Source organism: Eptesicus fuscus, chromosome 6 (assembly GCF_027574615.1).
Source record: "Eptesicus fuscus isolate TK198812 chromosome 6, DD_ASM_mEF_20220401, whole genome shotgun sequence".
In the NCBI taxonomy this organism is placed as follows: domain Eukaryota; kingdom Metazoa; phylum Chordata; class Mammalia; order Chiroptera; family Vespertilionidae; genus Eptesicus; species Eptesicus fuscus.
The window spans coordinates 72,405,722-72,432,951 of NC_072478.1; the positions used below are offsets into that span (position 1 = coordinate 72,405,722).

At 43.0% G+C, this 27,230-nt stretch overlaps 1 protein-coding gene across 3 annotated transcripts in view; it reads left to right on the forward strand.

Moving 5' to 3' along the window:
• The window catches only part of CDC42SE2 (CDC42 small effector 2), a 75,750-nt gene that overhangs the window by 14,646 nt on the left and 33,874 nt on the right, over nucleotides 1-27,230 (forward strand). For all 3 annotated transcript variants that reach the window (XM_054717800.1, XM_054717799.1, XM_054717798.1), the window contains exon 2: nucleotides 13,215-13,382. The gene's annotated coding sequence lies outside the window, so the exon portion shown is untranslated. The remainder of the gene's footprint in view (nucleotides 1-13,214; nucleotides 13,383-27,230) is intronic.

Here is a 27,230-nt window from a genome sequence, read left to right on the forward strand (position 1 = left end):
TGGGAAGCACCTGTGGGTGGGGGTTGATTGCCCTGGAACCAACCTGTGATCAAAGAGGATTGCTACTTTGAGTCTCACCCCTCTGACCTTAGAGGAGAGAAGGGTTGGAATTGACTTGCCTGTGATCAGTACTTTAATCCAGGGTCGCCCACCTTTCGAACCTCATGGACCATCCGTGGTCCTCAGACCACCAGTTGGCGACCGCTGCTTTAATCAATCATGTCTTTGTAAATGAAGCCTCCATAAAAACCCAAAAGGACAGGGTTGGAGAGCTTCCGGGTTGGTGAATTCACGGAAATGCCGGGAAAATATGGAAGCTCCATGTCTCTTTCCCCATTTCTTATCCTATGCATTTCTTCTATTTAGCTGTCCCTGAGTTACATCATTTTGTAATAAACTGGTAAGTAAAATGTTTCTTAGAGTTTTCTTACCTGCTCTAGCAAATTAATCCAATCTGAGAAGAGGGGCTAATGGGAACTCAAGAAGCACAGGTAACAACCTGCATTTATGATTGACTTCTGAAGGGGAGGAGAGGTAGTCTTGTAGGACTGAGCCCTTAACCTGGGTGGGATCTGATGCTATCTTTAAGTGGATAGTGTCAGAAATGAGATGAATTTTAGGACACCCAGCAGGTGTCAGAGAATGGCTTGGTGTGTCCCACACATTGGAATTAGTGTCAAAATTGTAAATCACATATCATAATTCACCTTTTTAAAGTACAATGGAACCTTGCTTCTTGAACGTCTCCCAGACCACAAAGGAGAGGATGCTAGTCAGTTTATCTCAGGGTATGTGGAAAAGTGGAAAATGCTGCATACTGACTTTCTGAAAGACACCTCTGGAACTAGTGCTGAAAGTGATTTAAGGCTAGTAGGGGGTAGTTTGATAAATTTAAGAAAAGAAGTGTTTGTTTATTAAACAGTACATTAGGCATGTACTGTATATAATAAAGGTTAAAATGGAATCATTTGGGGGGTCTGGAATGAATTAAATTTGCATTGTTTCTAATGGGTGAAAAATGATTTGGTTTTCGAATAAATCGCTTCTTGAACAGCCTTCTGGAACAAATTAAGTCTGAAAACTGAGGTACTACTGTATATAAGTCAGTTGTGCAACAATTGCAATTATCTAATTTTAGAAAATTTTCGTCACCCCAAAAATAAATTTGCAGTCATTCCACATCCTCCAATCCCAGCCTTTGGCAACCACTAATCTATTTTCTGTCTGATTTTACCTCTTTTGGACATTTTATATAAATGGGGTCATATAATACGTGGCTTTTTGTGAGTGGCATTTTTCACTTAGCATAATGTTTCGAGGTTCATCTTTGCTGTAGCATGTATTAGCACTTCATTCTCTGTTGTGGCTGAATGTTATTCAATTGTATGAATATACCACATTTTATTTACCTATTTATCAGTTAATTAATATTTTGTTTTCACATTTTGGCTAATAAGAATAGTACTGTTATGAATGTTTATGTACAGCTTAGTATGAATGCATGTTTTAATTATCTTAGCTATATACCTATAAGTAGAACTGCTATACTGCCTTTTAAAGTGGCTACTGTACCATTTTACATTACCATCAGCAGTACCGGAAATATGTGGCCTTTTTTAACTAGCTTTTTTCACTTAGCATGTTTTCCAGGGTCGTGGCATGTACCAGTACTCTCATACCTTTTTATAGCTAAATAATATTTGTGTGAATACACCATGTTTTGTTTATTCTTTAAAAAGTTTTCTACCCAAAAAACATTCAGTGAGGATTGTTAGTATTAAAGAACAATAGAAAATTACTTACTTTTTTAGTAAAGAGTAATGGTTAAATTAGGTGCTTCATTATGTACCACCCATTAGTAATTTGTTATGGAATGTTTCCAGGGGAAAGATTGTCAGAGTGTTAAAGTAGGGTACAAAGTAGTATGTATACAGTCGTTATTCAGTGTATGTAGTAATGGGGGATGGTGAGTATAAAATTTTAAAAACATTTTTATATTTTTCCATACTTTTCACAGCAAGCATTTATTTCTTTTATAATCAGAGTTTAAAATAATTTTTAAATGACCATAGCTATAGTTTTATATATTACTGACATAAATTTATTAAGCCAAGAAAAGCAAGGTCATTCAGTGTTAGGAATAGTACTATTTTATGTTGATCTAATAATCTGTAATCTATGCTACTAATAGAGGAATATGCAAATTAGCTGGGACGCCATCACATAACGACCATTCAGCAGGGTGAGTGGGGCTGCAGGGCCACGGGATGGGACTCTGGGTCTCGCGCGATTTCGTCCCGCCCAGGCAGTCTCCCCCATGGCCCCACAGCCGAATCCTGACGCAGACCCGGGGTTTACTAAACTTTACTGGAGCTGCTCCCTACACCTCCACCCCCTGCCCCAGGACCATGCTGTCTGCAGCAGGGTGCCCCAGCAACCTCCTGACAGGTGGGCGGCCGGGGAGAGCCAAGTGGGGTGGGGGCGGCAGGGAGCCATGGTGGGGCGGGGTGGCTGGAGCCAAGTTCCTGGGCGTCTGAGGAGAGCGCCTGACAGGAGCCCGGACTGCAAAGAAGGAAGAGGAAGCAGCCATGGGGAGCTCTTCCAATCCCCCTGCACAGACACCCTACCTCAGCTCCCGCACCCCCGGGGGGACAGATGGACACCCTCCCCCAGCCCCTGCACCCCCGGAGGAACGGGGAGGCTGACCAGACAGGAAGAAGACCCAGCCTCGAGGGTAGCCGCAGCCCACACCTCCGACTCCCAATCTCTTCCCCCGCCACCCCCGCCAGGGGCGCCCACAACAATAGCACGCCTGTGACGACCCGTCTGTGCCCCTGAGGAACCCAGGGCCTGAGGCCCGCTGCTGCTGGGCCCCCTCTGCTGGGGCTGGGGATGCCTCTCCTCCCTACAACTCCAGACCCGGTGGAGGCAGGTCCGAGCGGCCCCCCAGGGTCAGTCCCATCCCCCCAACAGTAGTGGCGCCGTCTCCACAGCGTAAGTGTGCTGAACCTCACTGGGGGCCATGGCTAAACCCGCCTTCCTAGCCTGCCTAGCCCTGCCCTAGCCCGGCCCCACTCGCCCCTCCACCTTCCCGGCCCCTGCCCCACTCCAGGAGATTGGAGCCCTGCCCTGAGCACGTACAGCTGCGAAAGGGCCACGTACAATTTAATGAATGGCACCAAGTGGGGGAGGTTTGACATTTACTCACCCTTGCCCCCTAGCACCCTCCCAGCCAGCGCCTCCAGGGACGACCACCTACCACTACAGGGCTGCTGGCCAGAGCCCGCCCCTCCGAGGCCTGCGGAACCCTCTGCAAAGCTTCCATAGCTACAGTCTCAGGAAGCAATCATGCCCTCCTCCTCTAATCAGCACCTGCTACCTGCGAGGGTACCCGTGGGCTTAAAAATAACAACCCCTTCCCATTTAGATATCATTTACTTGATGAAACATTTATAAAAATCACTAGAGGCCCGGTGCACAAAATTCGTGCATGGGGCGGGGGTGTCCCTCAGCCCAGCCTGCACCCTCTCCAATCTGGAACCCCTTGAGGGATGTCCGACTGCCCTCTCAATCCAGGACTGCTGGCTCCCAACTGCTCGCCTGCCTGCCTTCCTGATTGCAGGATCGGGCCTAAACGGGCAGTCGGACATCCCTCTCACAATCCAGGACTGCTGGCTCCCAACTGCTCGCCTGCCTGCCTTCCTGATTGCCCCTAACTGCTTCTGCCTGCCAGCCTGATCACCCCCTAACCACTCCCTGCCAGCTTGATTGATTCCTAACTGCTCCCCTGCCAGCCTGTTTGCCCCTAACTGCCCTCCCCTGCAGGCCTGTTCACCCCTAACTGCTCTCCCCTGCAGGCCTGGGTCCCCCCCAATTGCCCTTCCCTGCAGGCCCAGTTGCCCCCAACTTTCCTCCTCTGCCGGCCTGGTCACCCCTAACTGCCCTCCCCTGCAGACTTGATCGCCCCCAACTGCCCTCCCTTGCTGGCCTGATCGCCCACAACTGCCCTTCCTTACGGACCTGGTCCCTCCCAACTGCCCTCCCCTGCTGGCCATCTTGTGTCCACATGGGGGCAGCCATCTTGTGTGTTGGAGTGATGGTCAATTTGCATATTATTCTTTTATTAGATAGGTAGATAGGATTAAATAGGATAGAGGCCTGGTGCATGGGTGGGGGCCAGCTGGTTTGCCCTGAAGGGTGTCCCGGATCAGGGTGGAGGTTCCCTTGGGGGGTGGGGCGGCCTGGGTGAGGGGCCTGTGGTGGTTTGCAGGCCGGCCACGCCCCCTGGTGACCCAAGAGGAGGCCCTGGTATCTGGGATTTATTTATCTTCTATAATTGAAACTTTATAGCCTTGAGAGGAGCCAAGCCTCCTGCTCGCTCCATGGCCGCAGCCATTTTTGTTGGGATTTATTTATCTTCTATAAATGAAACTTTGTAGCCTTGAGCGGAGGCCTGGGCCAGCCAGGGCAGGGAGAAAGCTTGGCTTCCTCCATTGCTGGGGAAACCCAAGCCTCCTGCTCTCTCCGTGGCCATAGCCATCTTGGTTGGGTTAATTTGTATCGTTGCTCCTGATTGGCTGGTGGGCGTGGCTTGTGGGGGTAGTGGAGGTATGGTCAATTTGCATATTAATCTTTTATTAGATAGGATTGGATGGTCTAGAAGAGTCCGAGTCAGAGGACCATGACTGGACTAATATATTTAAGAACATTAAGATCATAGCCGAGAGTGCAGGAAGCTGAAATTGGGAACCAGTCTTTTTAATACTGAATCTGGTGCCCTGTTTCTAAGTACCCTTAAATCTGGTGACTAGAGTTTGGCTACTATAGCAGCTTCTAATCATTCATTTCTTTGTGTCATTGATTACCACTTAAATCAGCAGTAGAAAGAGCTTCCAGCTTTTGCTTTCCAGATCTCATGGAGGCCTTTTACTGGCAGAACCTGCTTTACATTCCAAATGCTAACTATAAGGAAAAATCTGGGAAATGTGCTTTTTTATTTATTTATTTTGTTTTGTTTTAGCTTTCCTGCCCCTGAAGTACAGGAAGGCATGTATAGGGAGTGGTGGGAAAGAATGAATGCCAAATGCTACTTGACTAATCTAACATCTCTAACATTCAGCAGAAGCCTTTGGTTTATTAGGTGATAAAGCTTTATGTGCAGTATATTTTGAAGGTGGTAAGATTAAAACCCAAGTTAGATTTGATTTGTTAAGAAATTTTTATTTTCTTTTAATGTAAGCAATTACTTTTCTGTCATTATCATAAAGCAGCATGCCAATTCTAATATTTTCTACTGTTTTACAATTCTGTTATATTCTATTACTCTTCTGTTACTTTCATAAAGCAGCATATCAGTTCTAATATTTTCAATTGGAAATAAACTCTAATGTTTGTAGAAACTTCTTTTACAGTGTTTCTCTTCGGGTTGAATAGGTGAAATATTGCCAAAGGATGTACAGTGGAACCTTGTTTCTCGAACCTCTCCCATCTCAAACAATTTGCTTCTCAACCTTTCATGCTGCTGATATCTGTCACGCATCTCTCAAGTGACAAACAAAAGAGAGGATGCACGAATATGAGTCAGTTTACCACTGTTAAAATCTCAGGATATTGTGCTATGAATAGTTTTGTTGTTTTTTTTTTGCTTTTGTTGCTGCTTATAGTTATTGTTAAATTTTCATTTTTTACTGTATATTTCCTTTCCATTTTCATTTACATTTCATGTCCTTTTTCATTTTAAAGTGTTTATTTATAGATTAGACAGTATAGTAGACATGTACTGTATATAAAAAATATTAAAACGGAATCATCAATTAACATTTCTAATGGGAAAAAATGATTTGGTTTTCCAGTAGCCTTCCAGAGCGAATTTAGTTCAAGAAAAGAGGTTCCACTGTAATTGTAAAATCATCTTACTGTTTCCCCTAATTGCTGGGTTTTTATAGAATTGAATTAATTTAAGTGTGTGTTTTTTTTTAATTCAAATATGCTACCTCAGTTTGTTATTTTGTCAACCTAGGAGAAACTGTGGTAATCTTTAAAAAGGATGTATAAGCTAGTAATTATAGCTTTCTCCTTATAATCTAGAATGAAAAAATGTATGCTTTTTGATATTCAGCTTTCTAAAAATTTTATTTCCTTATAAAATTTTGAGACTACTACAAGTTAGTATACTTCTCTGTCAGAAAATATCTATACCTCCCATATTTCGTGTCAGACTGTTGAGTAGCTTCAGTATGGTAAACACCTTATTAAGTAGCCTGGCTGGGTGGCTCAGCTGGTTGGAGTGTCCTCCCCTACACCAAAAGGTTGCAGGTTCAATTCCCAGTCAGGACACATACTGAGGTTGTGGGTTTGATCCCCTTTCAGGGTGTGTATGGGAGTCAGCTGAACGATATTTCTCTCTCTTTCCCCCCCTTCCCTCCTCTCTCTAAAAATCAATGAAAACATAGCCTCAGGTGAGTATTAAAAAAAAAAAAAAAAAAGCCTATGCTAAAAAGCTTCCAAATACTGTAACTTGGACTCTTCACTAGAAAGCTTTTGAGAGTAAGTTGGGGATATAGGGTCAGTTGGCAACTGTTGTTCGCAAGACAGAGTGTTAGGTTGACCTGGAAATTTAACTCTGCTTTAGAGATACCTGTTGACTACTTGGAGCAAGGAATTAGTTGTTGATATAAGCTTTTTTTTTTGCACTGAAATTGAAGGGTTGGTCTCTATTTTTTCCTCTAGCTACTCCAAATTGATTCTTTTTAAAGACTTGATGATACTCTGTTGCTATTCTAGTTAGTTATAGAGCACTGCTATTTCGTGTCAGCAAGTTAATATAATCTTTAACCATTTTTGTGCATCTAAAATTTTTTTGAGGGACTTTATACTTCCTTAGGTATTTTAGAACTGACACCTAAAATTTTTCATCTTAATTTTAAAAAGTTGCATAAAATGTAATTTCTGGAGTATTATATGTTGTGTATACTTTTAAAGAATACTAGATGCCCGGTGCATGAAATTCGTGCATGGGGGGGGTCCCCTCAGCGCAGCCTGCACCCTCTCCAGTTCAGGACCCCTCTGGGGATGTCTGACTTCCTAAACCGGCAGTCGGACATCTCTCTCACAATCCAGGACCACTGGCTTCTAACTAACTGCTCACCTGCCTGCCTACCTGATCACTCCTAATCGCCTCTGCCTGCCGGCCTGATTGCCCCTAACTGCCCCCCCACTCCCCCACTGGCCTGGTCGCCCCTAACTGCCCCCCCGCTGGCCTGATTGCCCCCAACTGCCCCCCTCTGCTGGCCTGGTCACCCTAACTGCCCCCTCTGCTGGCCTGATTGCCGCCAACTACCCTGCCTGCTGGCCTGGTTGCCCCTCACAGCCCCCCTCTGCCGGTCTGGTCACCCCTAACTGTCCCCTCTGCCAGCCTGATTGCTGCCAACTGCCCTGCCTGCTGGCCCCTCACTGCCCCCCTCTGCCGGCCTGGTCGCCCTTCACTGTCCCTCTCCCCTCCCCCCCTCCCCCCACTGGCCTGATTGCCCACAGAGCCTGTTTAGTCGTTTGTCCGTTCCTCACTAATCCCCCTGCCAGCCTGGTTGCCCCATGCAGCCTACTGTTCAGGCGTTTGGTCGTTCCTCACTAACCCCCCCTGCCGGCCTGGTCACCCCACACAGCCTGCTGTTAGGTCATTACTGTGAAGGCGTCCCGACCAATTTTCATATTACCCTTTTATTAGTATAGATATTGCCAAAACTCTTGACCCTGTGTGTTCTGCTTATTCACCTTAATGGGAAATATTGCTATAAAACATTTTAGTCCTCATTGTCACACTAGCCAAATTGGGTATGTTTTCTTGTCAGAAATGGTCTTTTTAATTCTAGTAAACATGGCAACACCTCTAATGTACAACCCACTGCACAATTTCACTTCCAAATTTTAAATCTAAGAAAGATTGATTGACTGAGTGATTATGCAAGGAGTCTTGCCAGGAGTTTGTTTAGTATTTCTTACTTTGCTCCCAGGAGACTTCCTCATCTCTCCTAGTTATCCATTTGGTGCCCTGGTGTGGTGGTGTGTTTTTTTAATCCTCATTTGAGGATATTTGTTTCATTGATTTTTCTTTTTTTTAACCAGAAATAATACCACACCGAGTCACTCTTGTGCTGAATGAAGGTGCACAGCTGGTAGAAGAAATTGCATGTTAATGATATTGTCAATTCAAGAAGGCCACTACATACAAGGGTTCAGAGACTCAATTAAGTACCCACTATTTGGGTTAATATTCCAAAGACCATGAAACATTATCTTTTGTCAGAGAGGCTGGATTAAGTTAGCCACTACTGGGTATATCACAGACTATCAAATCTGAATCACACTAAAATGGAACAATCTTGCCTGGCCAAAGTGGCTCAGTGATTGAGCATCGTCCTATGAACCAGGAGGTCACAGTTTGATTCCTGGTCAGGGCTCCTCTTGGAAATTAATAAAAATATATTTTAAAAATAATAAAATGCAATAATCTTACTTGATACAATATAGAGCATTAATACAAGACAAAGAGGACAAATTACTGGTCAGTCATCACATGTTTTTCTTTTGTAGGATCAAGTAAAGACATTCCATTATTCAGTAAGTACTGAGCATTAGCTATGTGTCAGGCACTTAGGTACTAGGGGTTCAGCAAACTAAAGAGATAAAAATCTGTGTTTTTGAAGAGCCTTTGTTTTGACTGGATTATTGGGAACCAGTAAAAAGGAGGAAGTCAAGGCTGTTCTGATACATTCATTTAGTAGAAACCAACCTAAATTGTTTGATTTGAGGAGTGATCTTTCCTAATCAGCTGTCACTGTGTCTGACAATCGTGTTATTAGAGACTGTCTACTTTGAGTTAAGGCATTGTCTTTCTAGGGGTTATCTGTTAAAATATAGATACTCCTAAAGAGAGCTACATTTTTAATCCATTGTTGGTGGTGGTGCTGGTATTTTTAGGTCACTAGGTTTTATTCTGGAATACAGATTAAAGGGACAGATAGGAATTTGAGAAAGAATATGTTTGGGAAACCTGACGTTGCTGAGGAGTATGGGACCACAGAGGAACTTGAAATTGCATCATCCAGGTCACTAAGCACCTAGATAAGGAGATAAGGGGAGCTGTGTGTGTGTGTGTGTGTGTGTGTGTGTGTGTGTGTGTATAAAATGGGGATGTGAGTTGGGAAAGCAAAGAGGTAAGTCACTAAAATGCGAATAAGAGACCATTTAAGAGGATGAAGAGCTAACTAAAGGGTAACAGTATAATTTATCATCTAAACCTGGACATATTGACATAGAAAGGGAAATGGCTGTGATTAGTAATTACATTGTGAAAACCAGCATACACTGGGACTAGCACAAGCAAATAAGGACCAGTGGTCACTCTAGTTACAATGTACTTGTTCCACTAGTAGTGTAGTAATATAGTATTAGTTTTTAGTTACCATGTACCAAGCATTGTACTAAGTAAATACTTCACTCATCCTATTACATTCTCACAGTAATCCTGTGAGGTAAGTAGCATTGTCTTCATTTATCTTTGTTGAAAGAATCCAAATCTCAGGAAGGTAAAAATGTCTTTCCTGCAATTCTCCATGGCACTCAGAACCAGAAAGAATGAAATAGCCTAATACTGTTCATAAACAAAATCCAAGTAAATTCTTAAACACTACATTGTACTGCGGTTGCTGTGGGTGTGTGTATGTATTTAAAAATGTTCTCTGAATATTATTAAGAAAACTCGGGGCCCAGTGCATGAATTTGTGCACCTTGAAAGGAACTGTGAGTCATGAGGCTGAGTGGGCACAGGTGTGGGTCTCAGTCCATCCTCTGTGCCCCTGCCTGGCCCTTCCTGCCACAGCTCCTGGTCTCCTCTGCCGGCAGCTCTGCTCCCCTCTCTGCCAGCAGCCCTGCTCCCGCTGCCGCTACTCCCACGCTCTGACAGCGCCAGCCCCGCTCGCACCCACTGATGGTGTGGAGCGATTGGGGTTGGTGCCAGCCGCGGGTGCAAGTGGGGCCGATGCTGTCAGTGGGTACAAGCGGCGGCTGCCGCCCCGATCACCCCTCAGGAGCATGGGGAGGTAGAGAAGCCCTCAGGGGCAATTGGGGCTAGCAGCCACCACTCCCACCTGCTGATGGTGCCAAGCGATTGGGACCGGTGCCGGGTGCTGGCAGTGGGTGCAAGTGGTGGCTCCAGCACTGGCTGCAGGTGTGAGCAGCGGCTCTGGCGCTGGCTGTGGGTGTGAGCAGCGGCTCTGGCGCTGGCTGTGGGTGTAAGTGGGGCCGGCGCCAGCAGCAGGTGCGAGTGCTGGGCGGGACCACGGCGTGCGGGAGCAAAGAGTTTTCAGTAGTCACCAGAGGCTCACCCCAATGACAGCAGCTGGTGTCCCATCTTGCTCTGGTGGCCCCGCTCCCTGCTCCACCATTCTGCCATGGCCGATGCCCGTCATGTTCCGTGCACACCCCCTGCTGGTCAGTGCACATCATAGCAATCAGTTGTTTGGTTGTTTCACCGTTTGGTCTATTTGCATATTACCTTTTTATTATATAGGATTATTATAATATTGCATCATATGTTAAACCCAATTCCCCTTTAGATAGCCATACTACTTTTATTTGTTTTGTTACTCTTCGCCTGAGGATATTTTTTCCCCCATTGACTTTTAGAGAGAGTGGACGGTGGGTAGGGAGAGAGAGAAACATTGATGTGGGATGGACCCATAGATTGGTTGACCCTCCTGCATATGCCCCAACTGGGGCAGGGATCAAACCTGCAGCACATGTAGGTGCCCTTGATCTAAGACTCCTTGGTGAGTGGGCTGATGCTCCCAACCACTGAACCACACCAGCCAAGGTGCCATAGCCATACTTCTATAGGCTTGTTTTGTGCCAGACCATGTTGTAGGCCTTTTACATGTATTAACCTATTTTAAACCTTACAATAGCCTTATGGATTATTTCCATTTTACAGTTTAGGGAAGTGAGGCATGGTGAGTAATGACTAAAGTCAGCACATCTAGTAAGTGGCAGAACCAGAGTTTAAACTTTGACAGTTTGGCTCCTGAGCCTGTTTCTTAATTGCTATCATGTACTGCCTCCTCTAGCCAATTTTCTTTGTGTGGACATGTTTTCATTGCTCTCTCTTTTTAGTGAGTTTGTTTGGGTTTCTATTACCAGTCCCAAGTTTGTGTGCCTGACTTTTGAAACATGTGAATTTGGAGTGAGGAAAGGTTTATTGGTCAAGAAGGTACCAGCCTTACCAGGAGTGATGTGTAGCATCCCCACCATTTTGTCTTCATTTTTCTTTAATGAAATACTAATATTCCTCATAATATGGAGCCTTGAAATTTCAAGCTACCATAACTTAAATAGTTGGGATTACCAATTCAGCTTGGGCTTAGATTTTTAGACCTGTTTGTTGTGTTAAGTGGTTATAGTTTATTTGGAGGCTTGTAAATGAAGAAATACATTTTTGAAAGGTTAAAAACAGGCCTGAGGTCACACAGTTAATTGTATGTAGAAATAGAGCTCAAATCTAGGGTCCTCTGACTCCAAAGCCATTGTGGTTATCCTCGTTCTATGTTGTATCCTCTAGGCAAAAATATGCTTTGCTTTGATAGTAATAAATACTGCCTGTGAGCTATTATAAACTAGAGGCCCGGTGCACGAAATTAATGCACGAGGTGGTGTTCCTCAGCCCGGTCTGCACCCTCTCCAATCTGGGACCCCTCGGTGGATGTCCCTGCGGGATTGGGCCTAAACTGGCAGTCTGACATCCCTCTCGCAATCCAGGACCGCTGGCTCCTAACCACTGCCTGCCTGCCTGTCTGATCACCCCTAACCGCCTCTGCCGGCATGATTGCCACCTAACTGCTCCCCTGCCAGCCTGATGGCCCCCAACTGCCCTTCCCTGCCGGCCTGGATGGCCCCCATCTGCCCTCCTTTGCCAGCCTGGATGGCCCCCATCTGCCCTCCTTTGCCTGCCTGATGGCCCCCAACTGCCCTGCCCTGCTGGCCTGATGGCCCCCAACTGCCCTGCCCGCCTGATGCCCCCACTGCCCTGCCCTGCCAGCCTCATGGCCCCCAACTGCCCTCCCCTGCCGGCCTGATCGCCCCTAACCGCCTCTGCCCCCACCACTGTGGCTTTGTCTGGAAGGAAGTCAGACGTCTGGAAGATGGCCACGTCCGGTCACCCGGTCTAATTAGCATATTACCCTTTTATTAGTACAGATAAGTATCAGTGTTTGCAAGTTCAACAGGGCCAGAAAGATAACTGAGCTGGGTATGTGTGAGAGAGTGATGACCCCTGTGGAGCTCTGCAAAACCATGCCCTATCTGAAGATTAGCTGCTAATCATCAACGAATTGTTACCATGTGCAAATGTGGGCCTCATATTGTCTGGACTGCTGTTTTTTGTTTGTTTTCAAGAGACTTCAGAAATCAAGATTTTTTATGTTGTCTTTTGATATACAAATGTAGACAGCTGCCTTTTTTCACACTGTGTAGGCCAGCCTTGTGTGGGTCCACTAAACAGACGTGTGTTGGGTTCTGCCCAGTGGGCCTGGTGGATGTGGCTCAGTCAGTCGAGCATTGTGCACTGCACCAAGACGTTGCTGGTGCAATTCCAGGTCAAAACACATGTCCAGTTTGCGGGGTTGATCCCCAGTTGGGGTGAGTGTGGGAGGCAACCAATCACTGTTTTTCTCTCACATCAATGTTTCTCTCTCTTCCTCTTTAAAATCAATAAAAATATATTTTTAAAAAAGAACACCTGGTATACTGTGGATATTATGATCAGTTTATATGATGGGAAAGGGTGGTAACTGTAATAAGTACATTACAACCTTTGAAATAAAGGTTGCTTAGTTTGAACATGTTGCTTAGTGAATCTGGTGTTTAACTTCAATTTTCATATGAATCAGTTAATCATAGGTAGGGGAGGGGAGAATTGCTCTCTGCAACATTTTAATATATATATATATTTTTATTGATTTCAGAGAGAAAGGGAGAGGGGGAGAGAGAGAAACATCATTGATGAGAGAGACCCACCAATTGGCTGCCTTCTGCACCCCAGCATGAGCCCTGACCGGGAATCTAACCAGGACCTCCTAGTTCATAGGTCAACACTCAACCACTGAGCCACACTGGCTGGGCATCCCTGCAACATTTTCCTCCTAATTGTTCGCTTTCATTTGCAGATAGGTCCTGTTGTGAGTCTGTGGATTTCTGAGTGAAACTTCAACCCAAGTGAGAAGAAACCTTCAAGGAACAACTACTGACAGTGAGTCTGCAGTCATTTCTATGCATAACATGGAATGTTTTCGACCCAGAGAGAGCGACGTGGATGACTCTGTTGACAAAGAGTGGTGAGTCTGAATATCCCGGCTGATAACTTAAATCTTTTCCTTAAAAAGAGGATTCCTCATCCTACATTCTTACCGTTTACTGACTGTTAAATAGTAAGTTAACTTTTGTATGGTAATGACAGCAGTCCAGTTTAAGAGAATTCTTTGCTTCTAACAGTGTGTTTATGATTGCAGTTTCACTTTCTTCTTCAATTAGGTACATCTCTTCCTTCGCCTCTGTGTTTTTCTTTTTTATTTCTTCCACCAGTCCAAATGATGCCATCCTCCAAGGCCTGTCTTCCTTGAAATAATATGTTGGGTGTTGGTCCCATTTAAGGGTTCTCTGTTTCGTGCGTTTCGAAGATGAAATGGGTTAAATAGACCAAGCCCTGCCATATATGTATATTTAATCCTCACTCGAGGATATGGGAGGGGGGGGGTAGAGAAAGGGAGGTGTGGGGAGAGACAGACAGACAGACATCGACATGAGAGAGACACATGGATTGGTTGCCTTCTGCACCAGCCCCGACTGGGACTGGGGATGGAACCTGCAACCAAGCCTTTGACCAGGAATCGAACCCATGACTCCTCGGTCCATGGGCCAGTGCTCTAACCAATGTACCAAACCAGCCAGGGCACCCTGCCATCTTTTTACTGCATGGTTTGCAGATGACTTATAGCACTACATTTTCCCTTTACCTTGCTTGATCAATCTGAGGATTGAAACAAGAATGTTTCCCATAAATCTTTGCATCCTCTTCAAAAAAAATTGGTGTCAATCAATCCACCAAAAGTTTTATGTTAGAAACTTCTGCTTTATTTATTGGAACTACTTTTAATTCCTCATTTCTCAACTCTGAATTTCCTCAATTCTTAACTCATGTGGCATTACACTGGATATAGTAGCTGCATCATTGAAGGCACACAAAAGACCATGCAGCAGGTCACCAACTTGGCAAATAGCAGGTGACTAAAAAAAACCCCAAATCATCTTTAAAGATGCAGGATGGCTGAGCCCACACACACAAAAAACAACAACAAAAAATACACACGGTCCCACCTAATGGTCCCCAAGGCCCCAACAACTATCCCTGTCACCTGCCAACCCACCAACAGGTCTATCGTACCATGCACATCTTGTATTGATCATGGAGGAAGAATCCTAGACCGATCACCAGACTCCTTCCTTGGACTTTTGACAACCAATAGTTGAAGAAGTTACCACAGAAGAAATGACTCTACGTGTTGCATGAACAATGAGGAAAAGAAATAATGAACCGTCTGACAGCCCATCAAGTGATGGGAAACATGCCATCCACAACAAGTCTATCTCAGTAGTAGAGCGATCGGGGAGGAAGATGAATGATCTACATGCAAACATGGGCAAGCGGTTGAAGCTTCTTGATGCCAAGATGACACTACTAGGGACCAAGGTTGACAAAATCCAGAGAGATGTTTCTTGTATGTACTTACGATCAATGCATATATACAAGCAACCCCACCAAAGCGTGCCTTCTACCCAAGTGTGGTAACAGATGAAACTAGGCCTTCTCCTTCTGTAGCTGCCTCTGCTATACTACCTCAGAATACAGAGGAAGATTTCTACAAAATCTAGAAAGAATGGTTCACATAACATATGCACTAGGCCAGCAACTGTGTTCTGCAGCAAAATACTCTGTGAACAAACTCATTATGCTTGGAGGACTTATCCTTATTATGGCCATTGCGCCCTGTAGACAACATCAACAACAGAAAATGAAGTGACGGTCATGATAGTTACCAGCATCCATTCTGAACTTGGTTATGGTAGGTCTCATTGCCTTTGGATGTGATTATTTTAGGAATGGGCATGAGACCAAGATTTAGCCAATTGAAAATAAAAGGGAAGTCTGCAAGAGACTTCTGGGAAGGAATTTTTTTTTTTTTACTTTTGAGAAGGAAGTGAGAGAAAGAGATGGTCCCTCTTCTCCCTACAGCTTGTTTTATCAGGTTGTAACATCTGTAACTGCTGTATTCATCTTGGCTACTAGCCTGAAGGTGATGCCCTTCTGTAAAGGAGGACAGAGGCAAGACAATTCCACAGACTAGAACTGAAACCCCATTTAATAGAACCTCCCTAATTGTGGGTTCCTTGTTATGTGAGACAACACATTTCCTTATTGTGTAAGTAATTTTGCCCTTCGATGCTCTGTTACTTGCTGTGGAAATCATCCTGATGTATTTGATTTCTCCCCTTTTTGATTACCTACAATCTTTTTGTGCCTCATGCATTTCTACTTGATTATGTCCTGTGCTTTCTGGTAATTTATGCTTGTGTATATTGCCTTTGTAGCACATTATACACTTTGTGAAGTCAAGGGCTATGTTTATATCCTTACTGCGTCTAACACTAGTACGTTCTTCCTAATAAAGCCACCAGTGCCTGTTTATTGAATTGGATTATTTGAATAGTATTTGAAAAACCAGTCCACGGAATTAAATTATTATAGAGATTTTCTTCTAATTCACAGTCTTATCTTTAACCACACCGCTTCCTTCTAGGATTATGAGTGAAGTTCGGCTTTTGATTTAAGATGACTGGTGTGTAACACATTTTCAAGTGATTAGTTCTACTCTAAAAATGTTGCTTGAATTTAGCCTTTTGTGTTTGTTCAATTTTACCATGAAAATCAGCTCCTGTCCTATATATTTGAGTATTGGCTTTCAGTCTAATAAATTTTGCATTCTTCTCTGTTGTAAAAAAAGAATAATTTGCCTTCTATTTTCTGTGCTAATTATAGGAATGAAGGACACAGCTTGTAAGAAGTATGATCAGGATTAATTTGTTTGTTTGGCTTTGGAATGTGCATTTGCAAAAAACTCCCTAAAGTGTGCATCTTGTTTGTTCTTAGGACCTAATTGTGAGAGTGTGTGTGTGGAGGCGGGGTGACAGGAAGTGGGAGACTTGGGGACAGGGCCGGTTTGGTGATGGTCTAGTATATGGTGAGAGGAGTCTTGAAGTACAGGATGGGTTGTTTAGTTGGTTGTATTTCAGAGCTCTATGAAACAAAACATACATTTATTTATTTATTTTGCCTAACTCAAGACATCTATATTCTTTTCTGTTTCCTTTAAATTCTGTTATTATAATCTTGGAAAAGTGGTATAATAGCCTTTTTCTTCCTGAAAAATCTATGGTGTTGCTTTCAGTTCTGTTAAGAACTATAAAACTGCATTGTAAGCTGGTAGCACTTTCTGAATCCTTCAAAAAGTGATTCACATTCAGGGAAGGATTTACTTTTTTTTTTTTTTTTTTTTGTCTTGATGGGTTATGCTTAAAATCTGGGGGAATAACTTTATGAAGATGGAGAAAGTTATATGATGTGCTTGACCCATCAGTTTTAATTAGGTAATACCATTATTTAGTAATATCAAAGGTTTACATCACTAAGATTAGCTTTAATGTGTTGTCTTTAATGAATGTTATGAAGAGATTATAGGAATGGAACATGTGTCTTAACCTAAGGCCATCATGGCAAGCATGTGATCTAAGCCAGATCAATCAGAATGAGATGTTGGGACTTTCGCTAGAAATGCTGGGATAAAGGCACTTATTTTCTTATGCTGTATTTTAGCCTGAAAATGTACAGTTATTAAATTCCTGGAAGCTATCTTCTGATTATAAAAGAAAAGTTAGTTGACTAAGAAGCCAACACAGGAGGAGGAGTGCAGAGGAAAAGCATACCCTAGTCGGCTCAATTGGGCTGCTAGATCAAGTCTTCCCCCAGTTCCTTATTTAATCCAGCTGGCTTTGAATTTTATCTCACGTGTATATGAAAACATCCTAACAGATACGTCCTTATACCAACCATTCAACACTAACCACTGAGCACACCAGCCAGAGCAATGAGATTGTTTTTTAGTTTCTCTTTCTGAGCGTTCATTATTGGTGTATAAAAAGGCCATCAATTACTGGATGTTGTATCCTGCTACATTTGTTAAATCTAGCAGTTTTTTTGGTGGAGTCTTGAGGGTTTTCTGTGTATAGTTTCATGTCATCTGCGAATAATGACAGTTTTACTTTCTCCTTTGCAATTCGTATGCCTTTTATTTTTTCTTCTTGTCTGATTGCTATGGCTAGCTAGGACTTCTAGTACTATCCTACCTAATAATAGACAAATATGCAAATTGACCATACCCCCGACACGCCCACAAGCCACACCCACCATCCAATCAGAGCGAGCATGCAGATTAACCCAAACCAAGATGGCTACAGCCACAGAGAGCACGGTTTCCTAGGTAACAGAGGAAGCCAAGCTTTCCGCCTGCCCTTGCCAGGCCTAAGCCTTCACTCAAGCTACAAAGTTTCGATTATAGAAGGTAAACAAATTCAAACAGAAATGGCGGCAGAATGGAGCTTGAGAGAGCAGGCCAGGGTTGTCCCCGGCAACAGGGGAAGCAAAGCTTTCTGCACACCCTGGCTGGGCCCACCCGCTTAAGGCAACAAAGTTTCAATTATAACCCCAACAGAAACGGCTGCCGGCCTGGAGGGAGCCCCAGGCTTGGCTCCGCTCCAGGCTACAAAGTTTCAATTGTAGAAGGAAAATAAATTCCAGATACCAGGGCCTCCGCTTGGGTTGCCAGGGGGCATGGCCGGCCTGCAAACCACCACAGGCCCCTTGCTCAGGCAGTCCCCCACCCCAAGGGAACCCCCACCTGATCAGGGACACCCTTCAGGGCAAACCAGCTGGCCCCCACCCCTGTACCAGGCCTCTATCCTATCTAATAAAAGAGTAATATACAGATTGATCATCACTGCAACACACAATATAGCTGCCCCCATGTGGTCAAAGATCCTGCCCCCATGTGAACACAAGATGGCCACCACAAGATGGCCAGCAGGAGAGGGCAGTTGGGAGGTACCCAGCCTGCAAGGGAGGGCAGTTGAGAAGGACCAGGCCTACAAGGGAGGGCAGTTGAGAGGGACCAGGCCTTGCAAGGGAGGGCAGTTAGGGGTGACCAGACCTGCAGAGGAGGGAAGTTGGGGGCAAACAGGCTGGCAGCAGAGTGGTTAGGGGGTGATTGGGCTGGCAGGCAGAAGCGGTTAGGGGCAATCAGGAAGGCAGGCAGGCAAGCAGTTGGGAGCCAGCAGTCCTGGATTGTGAGAGGGATGTCCAACTGCCCGGTGGGATCGGGCCTAAACGGGCAGTCGGACATCCCTTGAGGGGTCCCATATTGGAGAGGGTACAGGCTGGGCTGAGGGACAACCCCCCTCCAAGCACGAATTTCATGCACCAGGCCTCTAGTCTATCTATATAAAAGGCTAACATGTTAAGTATCCTTCCCACCTTCCGACCGGTCGCTATGACATGCACTGACCACCAGGGGGCAGACGCTCAATGCAGGAGCTGCTGAGATGCACACAAAGAAATGACACTGCGGATCTGGTGCCCACAAAGCAACACTTGGCTTCCCCCAAGTGGGACACAGGCTTTGCCACCACCCTGGAGCAACAGCCCACCAAATCGCAGCCAATGCTGCCGAGACCCCATAGCACAAAATGCACCCACAGCCCAGCCCAGAAACGGTGGCTGTCGGTACCGGGTAATGACGTCACGTAGCAACGCCCAGCTTCCTTTCCCTAGTGACAGGCCATCTATATATATAAAAACCTAAGCAACCGGCCGACTGTTCGACCGGTAGCTATGACGCGTACTGACCACCAGGGTGCAGACGCTCAGCACACAGGCATGGAAATATGGAACAGACTGATGAATCTCAGAGGGAAGATGGGAGGGGGGAGGGCAAGAAGAATATTAACCAAAGATCTTATATACATACTAGAGACCCTTGGCCTGTCCTGCAGGGATCGGGCCGAAACCGGCAGTCTGACATCCCTCAAGGGGTCCCGGATTGTGCGAGGGCGCAGGCCAGGCCAAGGGACCCCACCCATGCATGAGTCCATGCACTGGGCCTCTAGTATAACTATATTAGGCTTTTTTCTACATTTGTTTTTTTCTCTCCACTGTACACCCTAAGAATAGAATACCTATGTAGCTTTAGAGTCATCCATATGAAGACCTAAGCAACCGTTGACAAAACAATTTGTGTGTGTAACTGAGCTCCATAGCTTACATTAATTGTACAGTCTGGTTAATCTTTAGCAGTGGACATGCCTTTGTCACAGGTTTGGTCATTGTTTATCTTTAACTTACTAATGAAATATATAAGTAAAATATAAGCTTTTTTGTTTATGCTCATCATTTGCGCCTGGAACTTAAAAGACACTGTTTATATATGTAATTCTTAGAGCTAAAAGTTTTTTCTCTAGATATTAGTTTCTTTCGCAAGAAGATCTTTGAACCATTTTAAAATTAGAGCACATTTTGTATCAGGTGCTAGAGACTATCTATTGTTTGATGTTTGACTTGAGAGAAAACTTGATAACCTAATAACATAAGTATCTCTAACCTTCTGCCAGGTATGATATTAGACACTTTGGTGATACAATTTTTGTGGCCATGTTGGGGTGAGTGAAGAGCTTTTTAGATAATATTGACATAGTTGTCAGCAAATTAATTGTGTATTAGTTTCTCCCAGCCAAAAAAGGAGTGGCAGCTGAAAATACCTAGTTTATTTGGAGCAAATATCAAGTTAACAAAAAGTTCTAAAGCATTTGTCACAAAGCAGCTAGGAATCAAATGTAAATCACAATGATATTTTTCCTCTCTTGGGATGCAACTGAAACACAGTATCAAAGACTGCTATCCACTTTACCTGGCTCCACATCCAGATAAGTGACTGTAGTTTGTATTCAGTTGACTTTCATGTCCCCTAGAGATTGATAGGGGATTCCAGTCCTGACCAAGAAGCACAAATTACACATACTTCTCATTCTTTAGGCCTTTTAATTACCTCTCCTCATCCTTTATTTTGCAAAACACACTTGGCAGCCAGTTCAGGCAGTAATTAGGTATTGAGCTAACATTCCCTTCTGAAAACTTAATCCTTTGATGTCCAAGGCCTTCTAGTCTGAGAAAACCTGACTAAACAATGTATGATATGAAGATATGAATTTTTTAAAATTAATAACTAATAGCTGAACTAAGTTAGAATTACTTATTTAGCTATCCACTGAAAATCATCATATTGCTAATTTTACTGTATGCATTAACATACAAATTATAAATACATTTAAATTTGCTTTTGAGGAAAATCAAGGGGATTAGTTTAATTGGCTTAAGTAAGTTTTATTTTCTTGACTATACCTTAATACTTCTCTTATTTCATTTTTCCTTTTACCTAAATTATAATAAATAGACTTATGTATTTTTGTATGTGTGCTGCTCCATCTAAGAAAAGGAAGTTGACCATAGCAATTTTTGTCCATTTGCTCAGGTAAGCATCAAGGAAGCTTGTCTCTGCTCAGTTCTCTGGGTGAAGCACAAAAATATGACAAGAATGATGATGGTCAGAGTAACAAAGTATTAACGTTTCTTTAAACTTGTGTGCCAAGCACTATTCTAAGCAATTTAACTTTGCTCACTTAATCCTCACATAAACTTTTGAAGTAGATATAATTACAAACTCCATTTTATAGAACAGCAAAGTGAGACACGCAGAGGTTGAGTAATTTGCTCAAGATCATATAGCTAGTGAGTGGAGGAATCAAGGATCCAAACTTAGGCTGACTAGTTCAGTCTACATTTCTAAACCATAGCATCTTTGCAAGCTTGCACCTACATGCCATTGTGTAATATAAATGTGTACTATCCATGTGGTATGAGAATCTAAGACAAGGAATTAAATTAAAACTTAGACTTTAATTTGTGAACTTTACCTTGTGATTATCTGAGGACTAGCAAATACAAACTGTTCTTAGTGGCAGCATAGCCAAATACATAATTTTAAAACCTGAAATATGTCAACTCGAGGTATTAAGCATGCTTAATTTGTGTGAAACAATAAAAAGTTTACAATTTACTAGTATACTTTAAAATAAAAGTTCTGTGGCAGTTGTTAGTACTTCTTTAATTTTTAGAAATTTAGCTTGGGCAAGTGACAAGCTCTCTCACCAGTTATAAAATACTAGGGGCCCAGTGCACGAATTCGTGCACCTTGAAAGGAACTGTGGGCTGCGAGGCTGTGGTGGGCATAGGGGTGGTTCTTGGCCCATCCTCTGCGCCCCTGCCCGGCCTCAAGAACAGGGGGAGGTGGAGAAGCCCTGAGGGATGATAGGCGCCGGAAGCCGCTACTGGCACCCGCTGATGGTGCCGAGTGATCAGGGCCGGCAGCAGGTGTGAGCGGGGCCGGTGCCAGCAGCAGGTGCGAGCGCTGCACGGGACCAAAGAATTTTCAGTAACCACCAGAGGCTCACCCCGATGACAGTGACTGGTGCCCCTCCTTGGTCTAGCACCCCTGCTCACCTGCTCCACCATCCCGCTGCAGCCAACGCCCGCCATGTTCCGCACGCACCCCCTGGTGGTCAGCACACATCATAGCGACCGGTTGTTCCGCCACACGGTTTATTTGCATATTGGGGTTTTATTTTATATAGATAATGCTACACTGTCAGTGTCACATTCCGCACATAAATAAGGGCTCAGACTGGCTAAAGGTATGACATCATTGTCCTGCTTTTCAAATCAAGGCTTTATTATTGTTTCTTTAGACGTTGGCCTAAAAAACGGTTTTATTAAATTGTGGGTAGGATGTTGGAACATAAATTCTTTAAATTATTAGTAACACAACTGTTCATACAAGTATAAATACCTGCAACATTTGATTTAGGTGCAGAAGGTGAGGAGGGAAGGAAGCTGATGGTGGCGAGTATTTTATTTTTGACACAAGGTACTACTACACTCTTTCACTCATGCCTGTCAAGGATGCTCTGCCAGTCATTAAGTGGCTTGATAACTCTCTTCAAGCTTTGCTCAAATCTTATGTCTAAAATCTATGCGTTTGTGAAATACTCTCTGGTGCAGTAGACCAGTCTGAGTCCTTATTTATGTGTGGAATGTGCTGAGCTATGTTAAAGCCAAGTTCAGATGTTGATGTTGCAAAGAAACACTGCTCTAGTTATCTTAAGATTTTAAAAAGTGTCAAGTTTTCAATATGGATATATTTTAATCAACTTTCAGTCGAAGAAGTATATTAGTGGCAGTGTTGAAATACTTTGTTCTGAATTCAATACTTCTCTAAAGGTGTTTATATATAAATGTTTTTAAGTAGTTACACTTGTGAAAAAAAATTCTAAAAAGGAAGTTTTTTAGAAGAGCAATAAGATGGAAAATGTATTGTTTGACAGTCCGAGGCATGTCTGAAACATCTTAAGGTTTATATATTTACTTAATAAAAACAGGTGGAGTTACTAACATCCCCTTGGTGTTTGAATGTACATTTCCGCAGATCTATTTTCTAGGTGGAAATGCTTAACTAAAGCTGTATATCCTTTCTGTCTCATCTATGAAAATAGAAGCACAAATTATTGTACTTTAAACAGTCATTCTTACATTAACCATTAAGAAAGAGGGAATACTGTGAATGTCATTTTCATAGTACATGGAGTAGGGAAAAACTTTTATTTAAAATTCTCAAAATAAGGGATAGCTTCACTCTAATTGGGAAGGAAATTTGAATTTGGGAAAATGTGGGGTGACAAAGGATTACGTATGGATTATAAATTAGGAAGCCATTTATTTTAAGTATTAAACAGAAGAAATAAAAGAAAATATACCTTCCAATGGTAAAATTAATTTTAAAGGTGATTTCTGGCAAAGATAATTTATACATAAAAAGGAAATTGTCTAGCTTTATATGTAGATGAGAAAATATGATGGGAATAATCAGATAATACATCAGAGTAGCTCCATATCTCTCTAAAACGTCATATTTCAAATATAGTAGATTTGGAAACCTCAGAGTAGCTCCATATCTGACTGTGCTACAACAATGATGAGTATAAAGAATTTTCAGTTTAAACAAAGGCATGTTTGTTCTCATAGAATTGGTTAAAGGAGATTTTATTTCACAATGAATTCTTAATGGCCAAGGTCTTTGATTCAGGTTGGAATTAAACTTGTCAAATAGCAACACTGAAATGATGTTTGTGATATTGTGAATTTAGCCTTTTGCTCTTACATTCTTTCTAGGAAGGAAATATATGAAACATACTGTTCTTTTAAGCTTGTAAACTTCACAGTATTTTCCTAATTCAGTGGACAAAGCCAATTTCAAGACTGCCACTTCCTAGTTTGGAGTTTAGGTGAGATGAGGAATGTTCATCCCTGCTTGAAAATAAATTTTAACTATGGCAAGATTATAAATTTTCTTCCTTCTGATTTTCCTCCTTGAACATATGCTTAAAACTTAACATGTCATTTTTGTGTGAACATAAATTTTGTTTCACTTAATGCTCAGGGTTTTGTGATCCTGTGATATACCCATTATTGACATAGAGTTGGCATAGCTTATAAATGAATGGCAGCTCTTTCAAACATTTATAAATATGTGATTGATCGTTTACCACTTGGGGCAAAAATGTTTACTTTGAATAATCAAATTAATACATCTTTGATCTTTTCATTTCAAGGATGGCTTTTTTTTTCCTTCCTCTACCTCCTACCCTGTATTTTAAAAGTTAAGATCCAGTATTCTTGCAAACATTTTCTATACTTGAACTCTGCTTTTCTCCCTTCACTCACTTCTCAAACCACTCTAATTTGATTTCTGCCCATACTACTTCACTAAACCGCTGCCGCCAGGCCACCAGTGTCTGCATCACGTTTCTCAGTCTTCGTTGTCACTGAGGCAGTTAATACTGGTAGCCACTTCCTTTTGTTTGTTTGTTTGGTTGGTTGGTTTTTTTGTTAGACTTTACCAGAGGATAGTTTTCCCATTATTTTTCAGAGAAATGGAAGGGAGGGAAAGAAACAGAAACATTGATGTGAGAGACACATCAACTGGTTGCCTCCTGTACGTGACCTGACCAGGGGTGGGGGGCAAACCTGCAACCCTTTGGTGTGAGGGTCGGCGCTCTAACCACTTAGTACACCGGCCAGGCCTCACTTCCTTCTTAAACATGCTCCAGTGAGACGACATTAGCTAGTTTTCATCCTCTTTCTTTCTGATAACCCAGTCCTCCGTTTAAACTTCCCTTTCTCGAATCATCCTTTAAATGCTGCTGTTTCTTAGAGTCTCTTGGCTTCACATGATAGAGCTTTCCCTAGAACTTGGCATTCATTGCTTCAGTTATAATTGCTGGTGATTCCAGAGCTGCTGCTTGGCTACAGAGCTGTATGTCCATGTGTACCGGACATCTTCACTTGCTGGTTGTACTAGCCTGCAGGTGACATAAACCCGCTTCAGGCTTTAGAGGGAAAACTGTTGCTTTACAATATTAACATCAGGTGTACAGGTCAGACTGGTCTTAGAGATGACTGGAAATAGACTTCCTCCTTTCTTTTGTTGCTGCATTATAATCTCAGAATCATCTTCTGCATGAAATTTGGAACATGGTTGGCTAAGGTCAACCTTCAAGTCTACAGATTGTCAGTTACAAAGAAAAGATAGGCTTGCTCCGTCCAACTCCAGACAGAAGAGAGCCGGACATGGATTCTGATAGATGCAGTTTGGTTGGCTACCTCAGGATGTACTAGGTGTACTGGTTAATAATGCGGATTTTGTAATCAAGAAAACACTATCATTTCAAGAGAAACATCAGAAGTGCTTTATTCACAGTAATGTCCATCGCTAGCTACACATTTCCCCCATCTTTCAGGTAATTTGTGGATACTGTCCCAATAGAATTTTTCTTGTTTTCAGGCTGCTCAAAAAGTGCGTGTGCCATCGATCGGAACAAGTGGTAATCTGAAGGAGCAAGGTCTGGTGAATACGGTGGGTGGGTTAATACTTCCCAGGCGAGATCTTTTGAAGTGTGTGATGGTGCGTTATCGTGAAGCAAAACTACTTTTCCGTGTCTTCTGGCCCATTCTGGTCGTTTTATGATCAAAATGTGGTTCAAATTGATTATTTGTTGTCAGTAGTGATCAGTATTAATGGTTTCACCTGGTTTTAGAAGTGCATCATACACCACACCTTCCTGATCCCACCAAATGCAGAACATTGTCTTCTTTCCGAAGCGATTTGGCCTTGCAGTCGATGTTGATGGTGGACATGGATCAACCCATGATTTTGTGCATTTGGGATTCTCAAAATAAATCCACTTTTCATCACCAGTCACAATTCAATGCAAAAAATGACTTTCTTTCTTGCTGTTGAAGCAACATTTTACTGATGACTTTTTGGTTTTCCATTTGTCTTTCGTTCAGTTGATGTGGCACCCATTTTCCTTCCTTTAAAATCTTCCCATTGCTTGTAAACAATCGGAAATTGTTTGCTGAGCAACGTTGAATCTTTCTGCAAACATCTTCACCCAATAATGCTTGTAATTGTTGGTCTTCAAACTTTTTAGGTTGACCTGGACTTTCTTTGTTTTTCACATCGAAATCATCACTTTTAAAGCGTTTAAACCAGCGTTCACAAGTATCTTGAGATGGAGCGTGTTCACCATAAGCTTCCCAAAGTATACTATAACTTTTTCTTCAAAATAAAGTAATGAATTAAAACTTCCCGCAAATGCTCTTTTTTTTTTGGCATGAAATTCAACATTTTTAAGTGTAAAAATATCTATGATGTTAACACTTTCAGCAAATTTGACATATGAAGTTTTGAAGCTTGCCCTCAATACAACAAAATAGCATATATATCAAATCACATATATATCAACATACCATCTATTGATAAAAATCTGCATTATTAACTGGTACACCTAGTAAACTGGTTTGACTGACACTCATTCTGATGATGGTGGGAACAGGATCCTAATGTCTTGATTCAAAATGCAGTCTAACCTAACCCTTGATCATCTCATGTACAATTCTAATTTCAATGGAGAAGGTGATAATTTTTTTTATAATTATTGATGAGTTATAGCTGCTTGAATATCTAAAAAAGTTGATTGCTATGCTACTTACTATCTGGGTTATCTTTGAGAACAAAGGACTCAATTGAAGAAACCTATAGGAAAATGATGGGTATTTCTTTTTGGAATTAGAAACTATTATATGGTGTTTGAATTAGTGATTTTTAAAAACTTATTAAAATGATTTATACTTTTATAGTCATAAAATAGAGTGCTCTGGGAAGGCAAGGATTTCTGTCTTCTTTTACTACTATATCCCTAGTAACCTGATACTCAAAAAAGGCTTGAAAAGATTTGTTGAATGAATATCAGTTTATTAAAATCTTGAATTTTTTTCAGTGTTTACTTTTTGGGGAAATATTTATTCTTAATTTTGTCACAGATTTAAGAAATAAAAGTGGTGGTGGGGTGACGAGGAGAGAGAAACCAAAGAACTTATATACTTATTAGAGGCCTGGTGCACGAATTCATGCACTGGAGAGGGCGGTGTCCCTCAGCGCAGCCTGCACCCTCTCCAATCTGGGACATCCCTCTTACAATCTGGGACTGCTAGCTCCCAACCGCTCGCCTGCCTGCAAGCCTGATCACCCCCTAACCACTTCCCTGCTGGCCTGATCGATGCCTAACTGCTCCCCTGCTGGCCTGATTGCCCCCAACTGCCCTCCCCTGCAGACCCTGTCACCCCCAACTGCCCTCCCTGCAGGCCCGTTGCCCCTAACTGCCTCCCCTGCAGGCCTGGTCTCCCCCAACTGCCCTCCCCTGCCATCCTGGTTGCCCCTAACTGCCCTCCCCTGTAGGCCTGGCCCCCCCCCCCCCCCCCAACTACCCTCTCTCCCCTGCAGGCCCAGTTGCCCCCGCCTGCCCTCCCCTGCTGGCCTGGTCGCCCCCAACTGCCCTGGCCTGCTGTC